This window comes from Cupressus sempervirens, chromosome 4, assembly GCF_028749045.1.
Source record: "Cupressus sempervirens isolate cs-2001-9-10 chromosome 4, ASM2874904v1, whole genome shotgun sequence".
Taxonomy (NCBI): domain Eukaryota; kingdom Viridiplantae; phylum Streptophyta; class Pinopsida; order Cupressales; family Cupressaceae; genus Cupressus; species Cupressus sempervirens.
Genome location: NC_143121.1, coordinates 845,077,063 through 845,097,756, shown reverse-complemented (window position 1 = coordinate 845,097,756; position 20,694 = coordinate 845,077,063). Strand labels below are relative to the sequence as shown.

At 33.4% G+C, this 20,694-nt stretch overlaps 1 pseudogene; it reads right to left on the bottom strand.

Annotated features, from left to right (window-relative positions):
* Positions 1-16,389: 16,389 nt before the first annotated feature.
* LOC149564027 (serine/threonine-protein kinase Aurora-2-like) overlaps positions 16,390-20,694 on the bottom strand; it is a 76,184-nt pseudogene continuing 71,879 nt past the window's right edge.

The following is a 20,694-nucleotide window of genomic DNA, read 5'->3' as shown; positions in this document are numbered from 1 at the left end:
GGCCAATTATTGTTCCAATTCTATCCTTGAGGGGAAAAATTTGGAGGAATAGTGCCTTGCCACTAATTATTATTATAACCAAAATTATTTAAAAGGTCTTGAGGAATACCTTGTCTCTAATCCCATGGTCATCTTTGAGCAACATAAATCACTTCTCCTATATCCTCATCAATTACTTTGAACTCAATGGGCATTGGATGTGCATTCACGACTGCAATGGTCTTACATGTGTAGTTCTTTTTCCTTTCTCTACAACAAGAGAAAAATTTAGTTAGCATAGCATTAGCTTCATCATTTTTTCTTTGGGCTTGCATGGTATCCAACTGAGTAGCAACATCATTAATGACATCTTGCTTGAAGTTAGATAGTAGGTTAGATAACTCCATCTTATATACTCCTAACCCACCATTGGTCTTATGTGGTAGGCTCGTAAGTGCTCTACCTTTCTTCACAATAGCTCTTGAATAGTTTTGACATATCTCCTTGATTTCATTCCAAGTCCTTTCTGTAACATCTCCTCCAGTCATTAGGTCCAAGGATTCCATATTTTCTTCTTGCATACCTCTTAGAAAAAGACACTTCTTAGATTCTTCATTTAAGTTATGTTGTGTATTCCATTGCACATTGAACAAGAATTGAGAAACATAGTCTTCCAAGGTTTCACCCTCCTTCTATGACATTTTAAAAATGTCATCCCCCTTCATATCTTGACCTCTGCAATATTCTTTATATTTTTGAAGAAACAAATTACTCATTTTAGTCCAGTATGCTACAGTATTTGCACCCAACCCCATGAACCATCTTAGAGTAACCTCCTTTAGAGTAGAGGGAAACAACTTCAACTTATGGGCATCAGTTGTATAGTCATAGCTCCTATAGGGAATGTCAAACTCAAAGAGAAAGGTTTTAGGGTCTTCTGTAATAAGGCCATAGAATTTTGGAAGGGCAACAATAGGCATGTTCTTCAAATTTTTATTCCCTTGCTGAGGTGGAATAGGAAAAGGAAAGGTAGGCATAGCCATTCTTGGAGGAAGAGGTGGTGTTTGATATATAATAATGACTAGTATATTATCTTGATATACAGGATCAACAAAAAGTTCATTCAAGTGGAGTGATTCTTTTGAAGATGAAGAAGGTATTTCAGCTTGAATATCAGTAAATAAATTTTCAAAAGGTTCATCTTTGTGGTTCTCTCTTTGGGGTTCATCTAGTTCAGGATGAAAATCATTGGATGGTTCTTCCTGATTATCACAAGGAAGGAATCTTCCATGGTGGTCTCTTCTTCTATACATAACATGCTTCTTTGACACTAAAATCTATTCTACAAGGAATAAAAATGCAACTACCAAGATTGGTTTGAATTCACACCATCCTTGACAATGGTGCCAAAAATGCTTGGCCAAAGAAAGGGATCAAAATCCTATAGCAATGGACTACTTAATCCAAGATTAGACATCCTGAGTGTTTCTAACCCAACTCATTTGGACTCATTTAATTTATCAACCAGGGATGTAAACTTGAAATGGTGTCTACAAAGCATATGCTTCAAACTGCTCTCAACTTAAGAATTACTCTATAGAAATTTAAATGATTATGCTACAAGAAAGCTATGCTAAAACTAAGAATCAAATCTATTTTAGCAAAGCATGAAAATAAAACTAAGAACTACTTCAACTGCCTATGTTGTAGGAACAACCCACTAATTTTGCTATCAGTGGTTGCAGGAATAATGGAGTCTACTCTAGTTCTACAAACTGAACGTAAATCCTATGCTAACTAATTAGTTCACTTCCTATGTGGGCCCCCATAGAGAAGTGAAGTAAAACAAATCAAAGATGGAAACTTGAAATGATTTTCTTATTCATAACAACAATAAATGTACATACTGATAAACAAAAATATTACATTCAATATCAAAAACTCAAAAACTTCTTCTTTCTACTAAAAACCACTATTAACAAAAAGCTCCTCTAGAACATAGACTTCTAGTTATTTAAGCACAAACTAGGAATAGAATTCCTATATTTTAGACTCCATCAACTATGGAAACAATGGATGACATTGAATATTACAATAGATGAATTAACTTTGGCACCAAATGGAATAGGAATTTAGGAGCTCATGACCCCTGGATTTCTCGCTTTGACACCCGCTTTCCTAAAAATAGGTATTGGCTGTTATGGATAAAATGCTTGGTGATGTGGAAGGTCATTAATAAAATATACCACCATTTTCTCAGGCTACTGACTCCACTTAGCTGAGTTGACTTCATCTTTAAGTCTATAAAATATTAGTGCCTGTAAAGTAATAACATACATCAAGACTAATTCAAAATATGTCATCTAAATTAGTTTACCCTATGTCACATTGATACAGGAGAACTAATCAAGCAAGCTAAGGAAGAAAAAACATCATTCTCACTATTTTGGAATCAAATGACATATCATTTCATAGCATATTCATTTTAGTCCTGGAAAGTAATTATGCACACATCTGTCTAAAATTATCATAAACATCATGTTCTTAAACATCAAAGTCTTTAGAAAGTTTGCAAATTCAACTAAAAATGAAATGATAAAATAGACCATATTCTGGTCTTATCGGCCCCCACCCATTTCCTCCCCCTCTAATTCTTTTGTGGTAGGCATGAATGTTGTGGAGGCAAGTCACACTAGCCGTGTGTTTGGCTTTGTAAGAACCTAGGTGGAAAGATAGTGGATCATCTAAAAGATGAGATTGGTGGATTGAACAAAAGATGCAGAGATATCATTAAGTTCACCCTAAAAAATCATGCATTCTAGTGCCACCAGCAAGATCCCTAGTACATATTCTACTTAGGAAAAATATGCTAAGGAGATTTTCTAGTTCCTTAATAGAGAATGGGCTGACATTTTGTTGTCCAAGAAGCTTAGTGGTAGCTTTGGTTTTTGCTATGGTTGTTTATTTTTTCTTTGATAGTCTTTGGGGCTTTAATACAAGCATAATATTTTATATAAGTTTGAAAACTCTAGCCCTGTGTGTCTTAACAGTTTAGTCTACTATAAAATAATGAACTCTCTTAGTTTATTTTACTTCTTGTTAAATGATCATGCTTGTTATTTGAAGCTTAAATATTTTCTTAAGTTAATTTTAGGTAGATGAAAATTAATATGGGGTTCTATATCATTTTGCTCTTTAGATGATGTTAGTCCTTTGTTAATTTGCATCTAAAGTGTTACTTGTACAATAAGCCAGGACCCTATTTATACTACTTTTATAAAAAACAATAACTTTGACCAAAATAATTTTGTGGTTAAGAAAACTCCTAACACTTAGAAGATTTAAAATAGTTTTATTAAAGATGGTAAAGAAAATTTATCATATTTATGCTTTACACCTGTACCTAACCTTGAAGGTAATATCATAAATAAAGGGTCGGATATAATAAGAGTGGGGAACCAATCCCAATACTCATTATTTTAAATTTTCATAAAATCACTGAAAGAATAATAATGTAACACATGATTGACTATGAGCCTTACAATTACTCAAGAGTTATAATTAGAAAATAAACATAGTTACTCTGAGTCTTTGGCTAGAAAATAGAAAACATTGGGCCAATTGATTCCTTGCTTTGGTTTCTCACCACCCCAAATTTGGCAGATAAGGAAAAAAGAATTCTCATTGGTAATGGAATATTAAATTTCACCAAAAACTAAAATGGAGAATAGGAGAAAGAGGGACCTCTAAACCTTCCTCTAAAAATGAAAGAAACAAATGAAAGTTTTCAAAATGCTTTCATAGCTTTAGTAATGCAATTGAAAACTCTCAAAATAATTATTTTTCGTATAAAAATATTTTTTTATGGATGTGTGTAATTATTGACATGTTAGTACAGTTGCACCACTGTGATATTAGACACTATAATTCTTGATTGAAAAGATAATAAATTTGGTATAATTTGTATATATGATTTCAAGAAAACTCTCGAGATGATTTTGTAATTCTATGATTTGTATATTTGACATGGGAGTAGTAGGGGTTGGAAGTTGGTGATTGAGTAATATGGCATTAGAGTTATTGAAGGCAATATGAAGGAGGAAACCTTTTGCAGTTGCTCACACTAGGTGTCAAAGCACTTGCACAAATATTAAATAGTTCACATGAGTTTTTAATCCTATAATTTAGGGAAAAATCCTTCTAGAGAAATATGAAAAACATAAATAAAAAACTTCCTCCAAAAGAAATATCATAAACATTGTCATGACTTGCCCTTAGATAAACTTATTTTGTAACATATTTCTATGACTATTTGACTAGGTTGTTGGACTTTAACCTTAGTTTATGTTATTTTAGATGAATTATATGACATTAGTTTAATAATATTGTGAAGTATTTTAATTTATCTCTAATGGATGATTATGTTCAATTCAATGTTATGTCCATATTGTACATGTTAAATATGATCTCAAGCATTTTAAAAGACTTATGCAATGTATAAAATTAAATTAAATTATTAATTATGAGTTAATGTTTGATCATGGATTATTGGAAACTGACCTACTAATGTGTCTCCTAGTGTGTTTGAGTGGTTACAGGAAGGAAGCAAGAGTGTGGTTGAGGTAGAGGAGGTTAGCTACTTGGAAGGGTAGGTGTGGATCGTCTGGTAGCCGCATACACCACATTGATCATTAAATTGCATATTAAATTATTTACTTTTATTTTTACCCTTATGTCATATTTTGTCTCTACCTTATCTCATATGTTAATATGAAGAAAAAGGTTATTTACACTCTAGAATAAATGAAAATGTGAAGATTAGATAAATAGTTTATACAACATCTTCATAAGTTTAAAATGTTATTTTAATACTATCATGTCTTAAATAGCATAAAATAAGATTGATTATTTAAAATAATTACACTATATATGATAATCATGAATTATGTTAAAAAATTTATTAGACAAATTATTGTGTATATTTAATCTCAATAAATTATTACTTATTCAATTTAATAGACATGACTTATTAAATTTAAATTAGTTAAATAAAATATAGCATTCTTATCTTAATGATTTTATTTTTAAAAAAAATTCAAATAGAAATTGTTAAGTAGAATGATTATTTCTTTTAGCAAAAAGGGAAACATCGCTTCTAATTAGAAAGTGTCGAATTAAAAATTTGAATTGGATAGAGATGGAAATGTGGGGGAGGGGGGGGGGAATGACATGTTTGAAGAAAGCAGACTATCATTGATTTTGAATTGGCTCATTTAAGTTGCGAGCATATGAATGGAGAATAGGAATGAGTATTCCAATAACAACAGTTTTTTTGGAATGGGTATAATCTCATTTTAGAGGCAAAACTAGAATATATTGTCCTATTCCCTATTCCAATTGATGAACCAAACGGAAAATAGAAAATGTATTCCAAATTTTCTATTCCTATTCCAACAACCAAACGAAAGAGAATTGGAAGGATATGGAAATTGGAGACTGGAAGAATTGGAGCAGCTATAAAAAATCTTGTGTCCCTATTCTTCACTTGATTTTAGATCATTCATTGTTCTTCTTTATTTTTACCATAAATTAAAACTATGTGATATAGATATGCATTTTGTTTGGAGTGTGTTGATGTTGAAGTCAACCACAACCAATTATTTTGTGCAAAATATTCTTATTGTTGATGTAAAATTTTATTAAAATCCATAAGCCCAAAATATGATCTTTTAAAAATCTTTTCCTTACATTTTAACTCTACTTTTCCCAAATAACTCATATCCAAGGATTTCATTTTTTAGTTCATTTAGAAATGTCTCTATTAAAATATAATTTTCTTTTCTTTTATAGACAACAGCTATTAGCTCTAAGAAGGAGGTTGAAATCCTTGTTTGTATTTCCTTAGTTAAAAAGAAAAAATAGTTTCATATGAAACCTTTCCTTCTTTTCAAAACGTAATATTTTGTAATTGAATGTTAAGGATTATACTTTTAGTTGTATTGTGTAGCTGAAATTTTAATATATCTCTTTTAATCCCTCTTTCATTGATAATAGGGAATTGATTAAGTTAGTTCCATTTTAATTAGGTGGAATGGAAAAATTGTCAAAAATAGAATGTATTTTTTATATATTTTTTCACAAATACTAATAATGATTATAGAAACCTCTTTGTGATCATCGATTACAATTGACATTGACACTTAGGATGCGGTCCTGTAAGGGGGTTGAAGGATCTATTTTTGTGGAGTGGGTGGTCCTATGAAGTCAGAAAAAAGTTTGCTAGGGGATTAATTGGAATCTTCTCCTTAAAAGTAGTAGCCTATACTTTTTAGGGTGCAAATTTAAGCGGGTGAAAAGATGGGGGGCTAGAAATTGCCCCACTAGCGCAGGCTTTTCTTATGCTACTTGTCAATCAATACCGATTTCTATTTTTAATTAATATTTTTTTTAAAATATATTTATTTAATTAGTATTTGAATTGAATATGTTATAATTTTAAAAAACTCACAGATCACTTACTTCCATAAATTATGGGGCTTAAACTTTTTAAGAATAACTCCACTACAAAATTCATAGGACCTCCCACTTAAAAAAAATCTTAAAAAATCTTTAAAGTGCCCGTTGAATTTTTTTAGCAAGCCTCCTCAATGGGACCACACCCTTATTGCTTTATTTCCAGTTGAAATTATTTGTCAAAATGATTACAAAATAGTTGAGTGGTTTCTTATGTTGTGTTATTTTACATGCTTCATTATTAGATTGATTTATTCTATATTTTCTTTTAAACCAAAAAGAAAATGTTTCTATCACCGCATTATGAACTTATCTTTTTAGTCAATGTTGTTTGTTTTTTTTGTCCTCCTTCTGGTGCAATTGTTGAGTCTAGTATTTCAATAGGAGATCCTTACTTTTATTTTAATATTTTTTCTTTTGAAAGAGATAGTATTAACTTTATTAAATGATGAGTAAATGGTCAAAATCTCATGTCTAGTTTAGTAAGATCTTGTAGCATACAAACTAAGATTTAATCATTGGCTTGGAATTGAGAAATGAGATTTTCTTACCTTCTTAGTATGGTTATAACAATACAATGTGAATTATTTCACTAAATACTACAAAATAATTGTAATCTCACTTTGATCAAATAGAGAAAGTAAATGTTTTGTCATTTAATTCAAATGGTAAGCAAAAAGTATCTTTTTATTTTTATATAGATGCTGAAATATTAATGGTTGACTTAAGTTATAACTCTTGAAGAAAATAAAACTCTTTTAAATACCCATTTGATGGTTGAAAATGAGCATAGTGGGTTTTGTATGGCATTACTTATCTATCTATTATTGAAAAAAACTCTTGTTAATGACTTGCAAAGTGTAATTATTCAATGTTTATTTGTTTCAACACATTTTTAAATTATGTAGGAGGGGTATTCAATGTGGATTACACGAAAGAGTAGAAATGAAAATGATGTGCATTTCATTCTACTTATCATTTTTAGTTATGTTTTTTAAATGCTTTGGCCAAAGATGCTTTAAGCATATGTGTTTATGCTTGGTTATTGTTCCATCTCCTTGTCACATTTGTGTTTATGTTCTACATTTTAAGAAAATGTGCTATTGTAGTTAGTTACATGGCCACACCAAATCCATCTAATCCTATTATTCCACTATCTAACCTAATAAGTGTAATGCATTATACTAACAATTACAGGATACCATATCCCTTAGACACTCTTAAATTGCTAGATATTTCCATAGAACCATAGTAACTCATGATAGAGTAAACAACTACATGAAACTCAACCTTTGTTAATATATTTTCTCTTATTTAAGAGTTACATGTACAATCACATGGTTTTTTTTAGCACAAGGAATGAATGTTGTATTAACTATGTAGTCAAATTGTATTAGCTTTGGTTCCAAAATCCACCATGCATCGCTTAGTAGATTAGAAAAGAATGCAGATTTAAGAAGAGGAATATCTTGTGCTATTATGTTGTTATAGGAATTCTATTATAAGCCTCTTATATTATTAGTATGTGGTAAATTTTCATCTAAAATTTTAGATTAATAAAAAATGCATTTAAATGTTTAATTCCTTAAAGAATTGAATTTTATTAGAAAGCGCATAAAGTAATTAAATGTTAAAATATTTGAAGATGAATTTGGGGTTATAGATTTTATTTTACATAAGTTAATTCTTTCAAGAATTAATTTTGATTTAAAGTGCATAACTATGTAAAATGTTCATGAAAGAAAAAGAAGGCATTAGTGGAAAGATGAATTCATAAAGAATCTTATAAAGAAGAAGCAGAATAGGTGGAAGGTACAAGAAGTTATTCAACACCTCCAAGTGGAGGTAGCTTCTTTAAAATGACAATAATTTAAAATTATAAGGAGCATATTTTTTCTCTATTTGAGAAAAAGGGGTTCTGTAACCAAATTTTCAAATGATTACTCTATCAAGTTTTGGCTTCTTTATGCATTTTTTAAAATGGTTTTTGTCATGTTAATAGGAAGTGATTTGTGTATCACTATTATGGGAAATTATTGTTGGATTGTGTGTTATCAATATTTGCAACTATGTACTTGAAGATTTATGGATATGTTTGGAGACTCTACACCATCAATATTTTCATGCTCTTGATTGTTAATGGACTTTGTGCCATTGATAATTATTATTATATTTTTCTCTTTCAAGAATCTATTTCTTTGAGAAGAGAGACTATTTTAAACACAAATTTGAGTTTGAGGGAGATGTACCTCTCAATTTAGAGGAAGGAAACTAACTCAATAATAATCTATTTCATTGTTAACTTGTTGTTTGTTTTTCTTTCTGAGTATTTCAAGTCAGTTTGTGCACTATTTAATAAGGATAAATCTATTCACTAGCATATATGAGACCAAGTAGGCATATATGTAGGGTAAGAAAGGTAAAATTCACACTAAAATAGATAATTACTCAAAGACCATCATTATTTCTTGTATAATTTTAATCCAAATAAGATTATATAGAATATCTTGAGTTCCTTCTATTTGAATATTGTGTGTCCAACATGTAATATAATATGTTGTAGAAAATATCTATTAAAGATAGTAAATCTAAAATGCTTGATTATAATAATACTAGAGAATAAGAATTAACATTGCTTAGATAACTAGAAAGCTAGACCAACGCAAAGCATTTACCCCAGTTAAAATTTGAGTAAACTAAATTGACACATGAAAATAGTCAAATGTTCAGTCAAGAAGAGTCATGGTATTGAGTTAGTGTAGAAGTCAATTATATGATTATAACAACAATATTACTTAATCAATAGTAGTTATATCTTTATCATTTATATAACCCTAACAAAGTCAAGGGTCAGTAAGACTTGGAACAACTAGACAACTTAATCAAGTAAAATGAAAATGGAAAACTGAGTCTAAAAATTAGATGAAATTATTTACAATAGTCCACCAAGATAACTAAGAGGGGGGTGAATTGTAATGCCTACCGCTACTTGACTTTTCTAATTTGTTTTGATTGGATTCTTTTAAGCCTATTCTATTATTATGATTAGTAGTGTTGGATTACTAGAATTCATTAGTTGTATTTCATATTCAATTGATATATATATATATATATATATATATATATATATATATATATATATATATATATGTTGCGGTACTTAGTGCTAGTTATTTCAGTTATTGAATGATGTTAGTTAGACGAATGATTTTTATGCGATTTCTAGGGATACTTACCCCATACTTGCATGTGTATGGTGTGTGTGTATGTTTTCTTTATGTTTGACATTTCTAATATGGTTGAGGAAGGGAGTCATAGTCACTTGCTAGTCAAGATCTACACGATGAACCACTTCCTACCATTGTCTGTTTAGTTTAGAATATTGTGCTTGTACATGTGTAGATTTTTTGTAGATTGTAGGTACCGGGTATTGACTTCCTTGAATTGCCAAGATGAGCGTACCCTATCACAATATTTCAATGGTATAAGTGGGGAGATATCTCTTGAGTCCAAATTCTAAACCCTAAGCCAATTGTCCTAGAAAATAGGACAAATATCTGAGTTAGTTTCCACATCTGAATTCATCAAGTGATGTGAATTCATGTTTTTAACCTTGGAGTTTGATTATGTTCTTTGCCTTCAGTTGAGTTCTCATTTTTGGTTTTATGGGTTTGTGGTGATTTTTGTTATAATTAAATCAAATTAAAAGATAATTACATGATTTAATTAAATTTAATTAAATTCAAAGATTTTATTAAAGTTATATTTTTGACATATTTATATTTGTTTAATTTAATGATAATTATTTAGGAGTTTTATTTTAATAATACACTCTAAATAATGTTATTAATTAAGTTAATAAATATATTATTAAAAATGTCTCATGATTTACTTAAATAAATGAATAAAATTTAAAGATAAATTTATAGTTCTAATTTTGACATATTTATAATTATTTAATTTAATAAAAAATTATTTTGGAGTTTTATTTTAATTATTTAACTCTAAATAATATTATTAGTTAAAATAATAAATATGATATTAAAAACATCTCATGATTAATTAAACTGAGAAAGAAAATTAATTTAATAAAGATATTTAAATTTAAATTGCTTAAAGTTATTGAATGAAAATTGTATATAAAAAATTCAATATTTAATTATATTTAATTAAAGAAAAAATTAAATTTAAAAGATTAAATTAAATTTCTAATTTTAGCATATTTATATTTACTTAATTCTATATAAATTATTTAAGAGTTTTATTTTAATAATAAACTCTAAATAATATTATTAGTTGAGTAATAAATTATTATTTGATTAAAAAGAAGATATTAAAAAAAGTGAATATTTGATTAATTAAAACATAATTAAATTTATACTTTAAATAAAATTTTTAAATTAGAGATCTAAATTTAGAAAATTGGTTAAAGAAATATTAGACTGTGAGATTATTTAATTAATTAGAAATTAATTAAATATGTACTTTAGTTTAAAATATTTATTTTAAAAGTTTAATTTAAGAAGTTGGATAAAAATAAAATTAAAAGATTAGAAGATTAAAGATTTTCTTTTTCTTTTTCATAGGTAAATGACCGAGGCCTAGGTTATTTATTATTATTAAGATTAATTATTATTGTGTGTTAATCGCGAGTAAATTTGAACCCAAGACCTCCTCGATGAGAGGCTCACAATTTACCGATGCATTGTAGGCTCTTGCCTAAAAGATTAAAGATTTAATATTTTTTTATTATGATTATTTAATTAATAATTATTAAATTATAGTTGCATTTAAATAATTAGCTTTAATTATTCTTATTAATTTAAATAATAAAATATGCCTTAAATAGTGATTACACTAATTAATAAGTGGAGGAAAAGAAAATATAAAAAAATATTTTAATTAAAAAGTGCATGAAAGAATTAAATTTAAAAGATTTGATTAAAGTTCTAATTTAGGCATATTTATATTTATTTTATTTAATAATAATTTATTTAGGAGTTCTATTTTTAATAAACTCTAAATAATATTATTAGTTAAATTAATAAATATTATATTAAAAACGTTGCATGATTTAATAACAAAGAGAAAGCTATATGAAATAACCCTGACAGGTTATTGCTTACTTTTTACACCCAAAATTTAACACTTCAAAGGTTTGACATTTCATCAAACAGTTAGTCAACAAGCTCTGTCCTTACTGAACTGAAAACACTAAGTAATTATACTGGAGAATGATTACTCAAAGTACTTGACATGAACAAGATCAATCCTTATGCAATAGTAAATGACAGAATTCGGGAAGTGATTCAGTTGAACAATGACTGTCAAAAGAATTCTCTAAATAAAAGTATACTGAAGCAAGAGATGAAACCATCATAATTATCCATTCTCCTTGACGCACCTTAATGCTACACAAGTAGGCAGACGGTGGAAGTGAGTTTTTGTTTATATCCTCCGCTAAAGTAGAGCTATCAACAATAACCAAGTAGCTGCATTAGTATTAGATAAAAATATGGCAGAAGTCCCATAATCACCAATTTCAATGACTTCATCGGCGCCAATATAATTAGCTTCACAAAATAGATCTTTGTTTAAACATGACTCTACTCCATCCGTTGTTCTTCCAGTCATCATCATTCCCCATCATGAGTTAAGTCCACCGGATGCAGGCTGTTGTCACTGCTTACCCCATGCGGAATCATTCCCATATTTATCAGATGAGCAAATCAGATGGTATCGCAGTTATTTCCAACTGTTCAACAAAACGCCCTATCGGCACCCGTGTCAAATCAAGCCTGCGGCCTCTACCAAGGAAACTACCGCCGACTCCCTTATTCGTGCACAAATATCATCATTCTGAGATTACCAAGTGATGGATGCTGATGGTCGAAATAGAGTCTCAGATATCTGACTGCCAATTTTTGCAAGTCTTGCGCAGATCTTTGGTTGCTATATTTTCGTCTCTGCCCTAAACTCACCTTTGACCTTCTGCAAAGAACCAATACATACTCCTGCACCTTTTTGATCCCTCTATCTGCCTCCTCTCACAAGATCGCCCTCTAACGTTGATACCTGATGCCGACTGTAGGAGATAACTTATTTCAAGTCTTGCGTCCCTTGGTATCGCTGATGATTCAGAACTCTGATACAGGCCATTATTTCATTGCAGCTGCCGAAGTATTGGAATCGCGAGTCTCTTCAACCAACTCTGAAATGTCCGTCTTGGACTGATGTCGCCAGCGGTGTGAAACTTATGTGAAACCCGCAATCGGAGGCAGGAATTTGTATTGCTGAGACAACGGTTGATTGTAGTCGGATTCCCAAACGCAATACCATCAGCGATGTGTAAAATCCGCACGCATGAATGCCCTTCGTAATGGTCCAGATGGTACTTGCGATTTCACCTTTTGATTTTGCCTCCAATGACGAAGATGCCCTGCAGATTAATGCACTCGTTGTTCATAGGAACCCCACCATAACTGATCTTTGCAACTTGCCTACGGTCCAGGTTCGGCCTCTAATGAAAAAGCTGGCTGGAAAGATGTCTTCAGTCCATACTTTGATTCCAACATTAAACAGGAATGCTTGCTAATAATAAGTCTTCCGTTCTTTGAACTTTAAATGCTTATGCAATTTATATATCTCCAATCGTTGCTGATACGGATGGATCTCAATCTTGGTTGACAATGAACAAAGGCGGTCCTATATTGCAGCTCTCTCTATTCTACAAATAATTCTCAAAATATTCCTTCCACGTTGGCCCTTGGCCGCAAATTTCGCTCTGATGAAATGACTGTAGCGTCACCTCCAATCTGCAATAATTCAGATGATATTTCACACCCTCAAAATCGCGTACCAATTGAGAGTTATCATTCTCAATGGCCAACTGTGACAATTGCGAAAACCCTAGGTTCCACAATACACCTGTGATTGAATCACAACCTGAAAACACAAAGAGAGATAATCAACTGCCTTGATTCGAATGGAGCCCCGGGGTGCCTATTTATTCTTTTTCCTCCATCCTCTCCAGATACTTCTAGAAATTTTTTGATCTTATCCCTCAAGTGACTTTATTAAATACTTTCCAAGTCACTTTATTAAATATAAAGTTATCTTTTAATAACTATTTATTTAATTAAAATAATTAATTAGTCGTCCTTGGACAACCATTAATTAAATTAATTAAATCGAACTGTCACCTAAAAATTGGGGACATGACAGTCCGCCCTTCCTGAAATTGCTTGTCCCCAAGCAATGGCTGAACCATGAACCAATTAGTCTTCCTGGATCCCAAATGTAAATCTGTGTATCATCCCAATCCGCATCATACTCCCGTGGAGAAATCATCGATACCAGTAGCTGAGAAACTGTACTCAACATCCAAACAACTGACAACTCTGATGAAATCATCTGAAAACCAACTGTAGATGTCAGTAGAAGAAACCATTCTGCGGAACTCAAGCCAACTGAAACATCAACTCTATCAAAACTCAAGCCCCTGTCAAAAAGACACCTGCACCCAACTGCATTGTAGATATGACAACAACCATAGATACCTGAATTACTGCCATCAAATTCAATCTCTGAAAAACTACTCCGGGTCTGTCGATGCTGCAGGTTGAGTAACTTGCTACTACCAATTTTATTTTCAAAATATGGTGCCAATTTATCCCCTAATGGATGATAAGAAATTGGAGCCAATCTACATCTGCGTGAAATAAAATCTTCTATCTCTGTGTCAAAAAAGAAATGATGAGCGTACCCTACCGTATAATGCCGGTAAGAACCTCCAAATTCTGCTGCTAGCTCATCATCATTGAACTGTTTATCAACATATGGCTCCATTTTCTGACTCCGAGTGACTGTAGGTCGGATAGGTCCCTGTGCACTCTACTCAACAAACCCCTTCTTGAGATCCCTGTGAGGTAGCATAGTAGAAAGGACCCCTATAATCTTCTCAACCAATCTGCAAATAACACTAGTATCATGGATGAGAACACCTTCTGTCACTTCATGCGAGTCCAAATGAACACATGCACTGTCCAGCAAATACTCCATAAACGATTCAGTGCAGTAAAAATTATACGAGGAAGCATCAATATACTTCCCTGCACACCACAACTGGTCCTCGTGTGAAGGTGGCATACCCCATTGTACCACACTATCAACTATCTGAGAAGAATCAATCTGAAAACTTGACTCTACCGGTATCCCAAACTCATTAAGACCAACTTCCTCCAAACCCTAAACATGTGTGTCAGTCTCAACAATAAGCTCCTCAAAAGCAACTGTAGGAGTGTACTTACTATCATCTACCTCAGTAGTCAAATGAACTGGGTCTGAGGCTGGTTTTGACCGCAAATGCTCCAACTCCACGGTCACCTCCTTCAACTGAGACTGCGACTTCTGTAGATCTCGCTGTGTGTCCTCTAATGCCTCAGTAGTCGCTATGAGCCCTTGGGAAAGTTCACTCACCTCCTCTTCATGATCCAAGAGTGCCTCATATGTTGTACTCCCCCACTCAACCAAGTGATCACGGTCGGCTAGCAATCATAAATAATCCTGCTTCAAAATCCGAACAGCTTCATGTAAGGCATGAATCTCTGCCAAAGAAAAGTAACCACCACTGGACTCATCTTTCATAGCCATACCCCAACCAGTAATGGCCAACAAACGACGAGCAATATCAAAATGCTCACAAGCGATAGCAATGTCTCGCTCACTAACTTTCAACTGGCTAACCACATGATGGCTCTGGCTAGACTGTCTTCTATAAACTCCCTCTGACACATTGACTGGAGGAATGTCTTCAAAAATACTGGTCTCTGGATTATTATCATCCATATTTTTTGAATCAACTTTAAAACTCATATCAACATCCAGAGTGTCAAAATCTGTAGTCCTGCTATCAAGCTCTTCTGTACCTAAAGAAACTGTCAAAGAAGCTGTGTCTTCAAAACTGTCCATTTCATCCTCCTGGATGTCATCAAGGTCAAAACGATCCTGGGACTTATCTGTACATGCTTCCAAATATGAAAAATCTTCAACACCCTTCAGCAAGAATGGTTGTCTACATATATAAACCAGACCCAATACCGGTGTATAAAAACTAATACCAACATCGGATGTTCTGCTGGCACAGGGAAAGATAACATCGTATATTATGCTAATCAAATCCATGATAGTACTCAAACAATCATGGCTATCATAAAGTGCTAAAGATCTTCGGTTGACTGAATCCCAAATGCTGCTGAAACATTCCCGAATCCATATGCAAGAAACAACTGGTAACTCAAGAAAACTACTTACCTGAGTAATGTGACCAATACCAATTAACTTCACATACCTGTCTGCCATTGTCCTTGTATCCTGGATGTGAATGCAAGATGAACACGTAACATTATTAGCTACCATATATGATCCGTCTGCTGCAAGGAGCTGAATGTCAGGCATGTAAGATGAAACTAAGCCCAGCTCCATGCCATGCTCATTTCTATGCCTCTCCCAGTCCTGTAATGCCAAAGTTGCTCGAGTGTCCTCAAGCTCGCAAGAAAGCTTGACAACTTCCTCCTCCTTCCTCCTCAAGGCATCTGAATAGTCTTTGGCAAGGCTTAGAAGATGGTCACGGTCTGATAGAAGATGTAAATAGCTCAACTTCGTCGTTCCCATTCCTTCACCAATTGCATGTAAGTCACAACAAGAAGATTTTGCTTGAACTCCCTTATGTCTTCCTTGTAACTGAATCATGTGGATGTGCTCTTCTAACATCTCCCGCATCCTGTCATGATGAGATAAAGAAGCCACAATACTATCTTTGCTTACCTTCAGCTGGCTGGACAAATCATGTGAAGTACCACCAATTTCATCCTCATGTGACGAAGCATCTAACTGAACCTAGTATTCTCTGTCAGCAAAATCATAAATGCTCGATGTCTGCTCATTTCCACCAGGTATCTCATTATCATGAACAATGACATCTTCATCATCATCTGAACTCACTTTACTGTAATCATTGCCTGTCGAAACCAAACTACCTTGAGTACCTGAGGCATCACCTTTGGGAAACCCGTATTCAGCTGTCTCAACTTGAGTATCAAGTTGACAGTTACTATCCATCAGCGTAATGTCCTTCACCGCTTCTTCCTAAGGCTGAACTGGAACCTCTGACCAGTTGCACACTTGTTCCTCGAATTCCTCATTAAGGTTCCTAGTAACATCTCTCATTGTATCAGTCAACGCTTTGTGTGAAGGTTTGACAAAACGAAATCCAGTTGATTTATTCACCTTAGCTGGGATGGACAGCCTGTCAAGCATACGGTGGTGTTTAACCAACAGTTCAGACATGTTATGTTTGATTTTTCTGAGCTCATCCTGAATGCCTGAATAGTCCTCCTTTCCACATTTCTGACTCTGCATACTATTTCTATTACTTGTCCGAGTTTGTGTCCTTGGAGACTTTGTGCTGTACCTGTACATCTTGGTTGAAGTCGAGTGCTGATTACTCATGTAAGTCGGTCCTCTTCCCACAGGATGGCAAGAAAAACCACTCTGATACCACTGAAATAACCCTGACAGGTTATTGCTTACTTTTTACACCCAAAATTTAACACTTCAAAGGTTTCACATTTCGTCAAACAGTTATTCAACAAGCTCTGTCCTTACTGAACTGAAAACACTAAGTAATTATACTGGAGAATGATTACTCAAAGTACTTGACATGAACAAGATCAATCCTTATGCAATAGTAAATGACAAAATTCGGGAAGTGATTCAGTTGAACAATGACTGTCAAAAGAATTCTCTAAATAAAAGTATACTGAAGCAAGAGATGAAACCATCGTAATTATCTATTCTCCTTGATGCACCTTAATGCTACACAAGTAGGCAGACGGTGGAAGTGAGTTTTTGTTTATATCCTTCGCTAAAGTAGAGCTATCAACAATAACCAAGTAGCTGCGTTAGTATTAGATAAAAATATGGCAGAAGTCCCATAATCACCAATTTCAATGACTTCATCGGCGCCAATATAATTAGCTTCACAAAATAGATCTTTGTTTAAACATGACTCTGCTCCATCCGCTGTTCTTCCAGTCATCATCATTCCCCATCATGAGTTAAGTCCACCGGATGCAGGCTGCTGTCACTGTTTACCCCGTGCGGAATCATTCCCATATTTATCGGATGAGCAAATCAGATGGTATCGCAGTTATTTCCAACTGTTCAACAAAACGCCCTATCGGCACCCGTGTCAAATCAAGCCTGCGACCTCTACCAAGGAAACTACCGCCGGCTCCCTTATTCATGCACAAATATCATCGTTCTGAGATTGCCAAGTGATGGATGCTGATGGTCAAAATAGAGTCTCAGATATTCGACTGCCAATTTCCGCAAGTCTTGCGCAGATCTTTGGTTGCTATATTTCCGTCTCTGCCCTAAACTCGCCTTTGACCTTCTGCAAAGAACCAATACATACTCCTGCACCTTTTTGATCCCTCTATCTGCCTCCTCTCACAAGATCGCCCTCTAACGTTGATACCTGATGCCGACTGTAGGAGATAACTTATTTCAAGTCTTGCGTCCCTTGGTATCGCTGATGATTCAGAACTCTGATACAGGCCATTATTTCATTGCAGCTGCTAAAGTATTGGAATCGCGAGTCTCTTCAACCAACTCTGAAATGTCCATCTTGGACTGATGTCGCCAGCAGTGTGAAACTTATGTGAAACCCGCAATCGGAGGCAGGAAGTTGTATTGCTGAGACAACGGTTGATTGTAGTTGGATTCCCAAATGCAATACCGTCAGCGATGTGTAAAATCCGCACGCATGAATGCCCTTCATAATGGTCCAGATGGTACTTGCGATTTCACCTTTTGATTTTGCCTCCAATGACGAAGATGCCCTGCAGATTAATGCACTCGTTTTTCATAGGAACCCCACCATAACTGATCTTTGCAACTTGCCTACGGTCCAGGTTCGGCCTCTAATGAAAAAGCTGGCTGGAAAGATGTCTTCAGTCCAGACTTTGATTCCAACATTAAACAGGAATGCTTGCTGATAAGAAGTCTTCCGTTCTTTGAACTTTAAATGCTTATGCAATTTATATATCTCCAATCATTGCTGATACAGATGGATCTCAATCTTGGTTGACAATGAACAAAGGCGGTCCTATATTGCAGCTCTCTCTATTCTACAAATAATTCTCAAAATATTCCTTCCACGTTGGCCCTTGGCCGCAAATTTCGCTCCGATGAAATGACTGCAGCGTCACCTCCAATCTGCAATAATTCGGATGATATTTCACACCCTCAAAATCACGTACCAATTGAGAGTTATCGTTCTCAATGGCCAACTGTGACAATTGCGAAAACCCTAGGTTCCACAATACACCTGTGATTGAATCACAACCTGAAAACACAAAGAGAGATAATCAACTGCCTTGATTCGAATGGAGCCCCGGGGTGCCTATTTATTCTTTTTCCTCCATCCTCTCCAGAGACTTCTAGAATGTTTTTGATCTTATCCCTCAAGTGACTTTATTAAATACTTTCCAAGTCACTTTATTAAATATAAAGTTATCTTTTAATAACTATTTATTTAATTAAAATAATTAATTAGTCATCCTTGGACAACCATTAATTAAATTAATTAAATCGAACTGTCACCTAAAAATTGGGGACATGACACTATAATTTAATAAAGTTTATTTTAATTAAATTGGATAAATATAGTAATTAAATAAAAAGGGTTTTCACATGATTGCATGATCAAAGCCTTGATTTGGGGGAAAAACTCTTTATTAAGGAAATTAGAGCTCATTTCTAGATACATAGGTTTGGAGGAGCTAATTTTTGGAAAGAGGGTTTTTTAAGGAAAAGGAAGATTCTTGCGTGTTTATGCGTTCATTGTTTTAGTATCAAATCCAAGAAGGATCTTGTGATTTTGTGCAGTAGTTGCTCATTCTTCTAATTCTTATCTTCTTTGTGTTTATTGGGTTTCTATTTTTAGAAGTTCTTTGGGTTGAAACTCTTGTTTGAGAGAATTGATTTCCATTATAGAATTGTCTATGATTTAATCTAAGAACCTTTAGTAAATATTGGATTTTAGGGTTTTAAAAACCTAATGAATTATAAAATTCACTTTTGTATGCACTTTGTGTAATTTGCCATTTAATGGTGTTGGGATTTTTGGGTTTGACTTAGCTTTGGCCAGTCAGGATGTTTACCAGAGGCTTGGGAGTTCTATTTTGTGATGTCATGATGATGTTTTGATCTTGATCTTGTATACTAAACCATGGTAATGTGTCTGGTATGCTCTATGATGTGTTTTGATCTATTGATTGTTATTTCTTTCTAGTGTTCTTTTGTGAAACTAAGGTGAATGGTGTGAGCTATTTGATATAACCTTTGAGTCTTCAATCAGTTGTATTTGGATTGCTCTCCAGTTTCTTTTATAAGACTGAGGTGTTTGTATGATTTGTTCTTGGTGATGTCATGCTATGACATATTTGACTTAACCTTTTTGAATCTTCTATCAGTATTTTTTTGGATGCTTTCCAGTTGCTTGTAAAGAACTGATGGGTTATTGTAAATTACCTTTTAATGTTTATTAGTCACTTGTATAGGGCTGAGGTGAAATACTATGATTCTTTGATTTATGATTTTTTTATGAGCTTAAGGTGGGTTATCTATATGTAATTTTTGGAAGTGGCTTGCAATGGAGGCCAAGACCCAAAGTAGCTTCCAGGGTAACCCATTGTAATTTGTTTAATAAGTAAAAACACTACACTAAATGGGAATAAAATGAACCTAATAAGAGCCTTTGTATGTTCTCGCCCATGCCTCGAGTGCTAGTACATACTAGGATGGGAGTAGAAAGAATGCTTGGTTGCGACCATGCATCATTAGTATGCCTTGTCAGTACAAAAAGATACTAGTGTCACATAGAGTCACTAGGGGGCCGGGGTCAAGTTAGATTGCTAGGGTAACTCTAGCATTGATTCATGCGATGATACTTGCCCGCTTGGATAGTAAATTTCCTATGTGTCTGTGTTGCCTCTAGGATTAGTTGATACTTGTGTTTTGGTACCTTTGAGTTAGATTTATTTCAGGTGATTCCTTGAACCTAGATGTTGGTTTTGATTGTTGAGTTTGTTATATTGTTTGGGACTTGAGACTGTCTCCTCAGCATGCTGGGAGTGG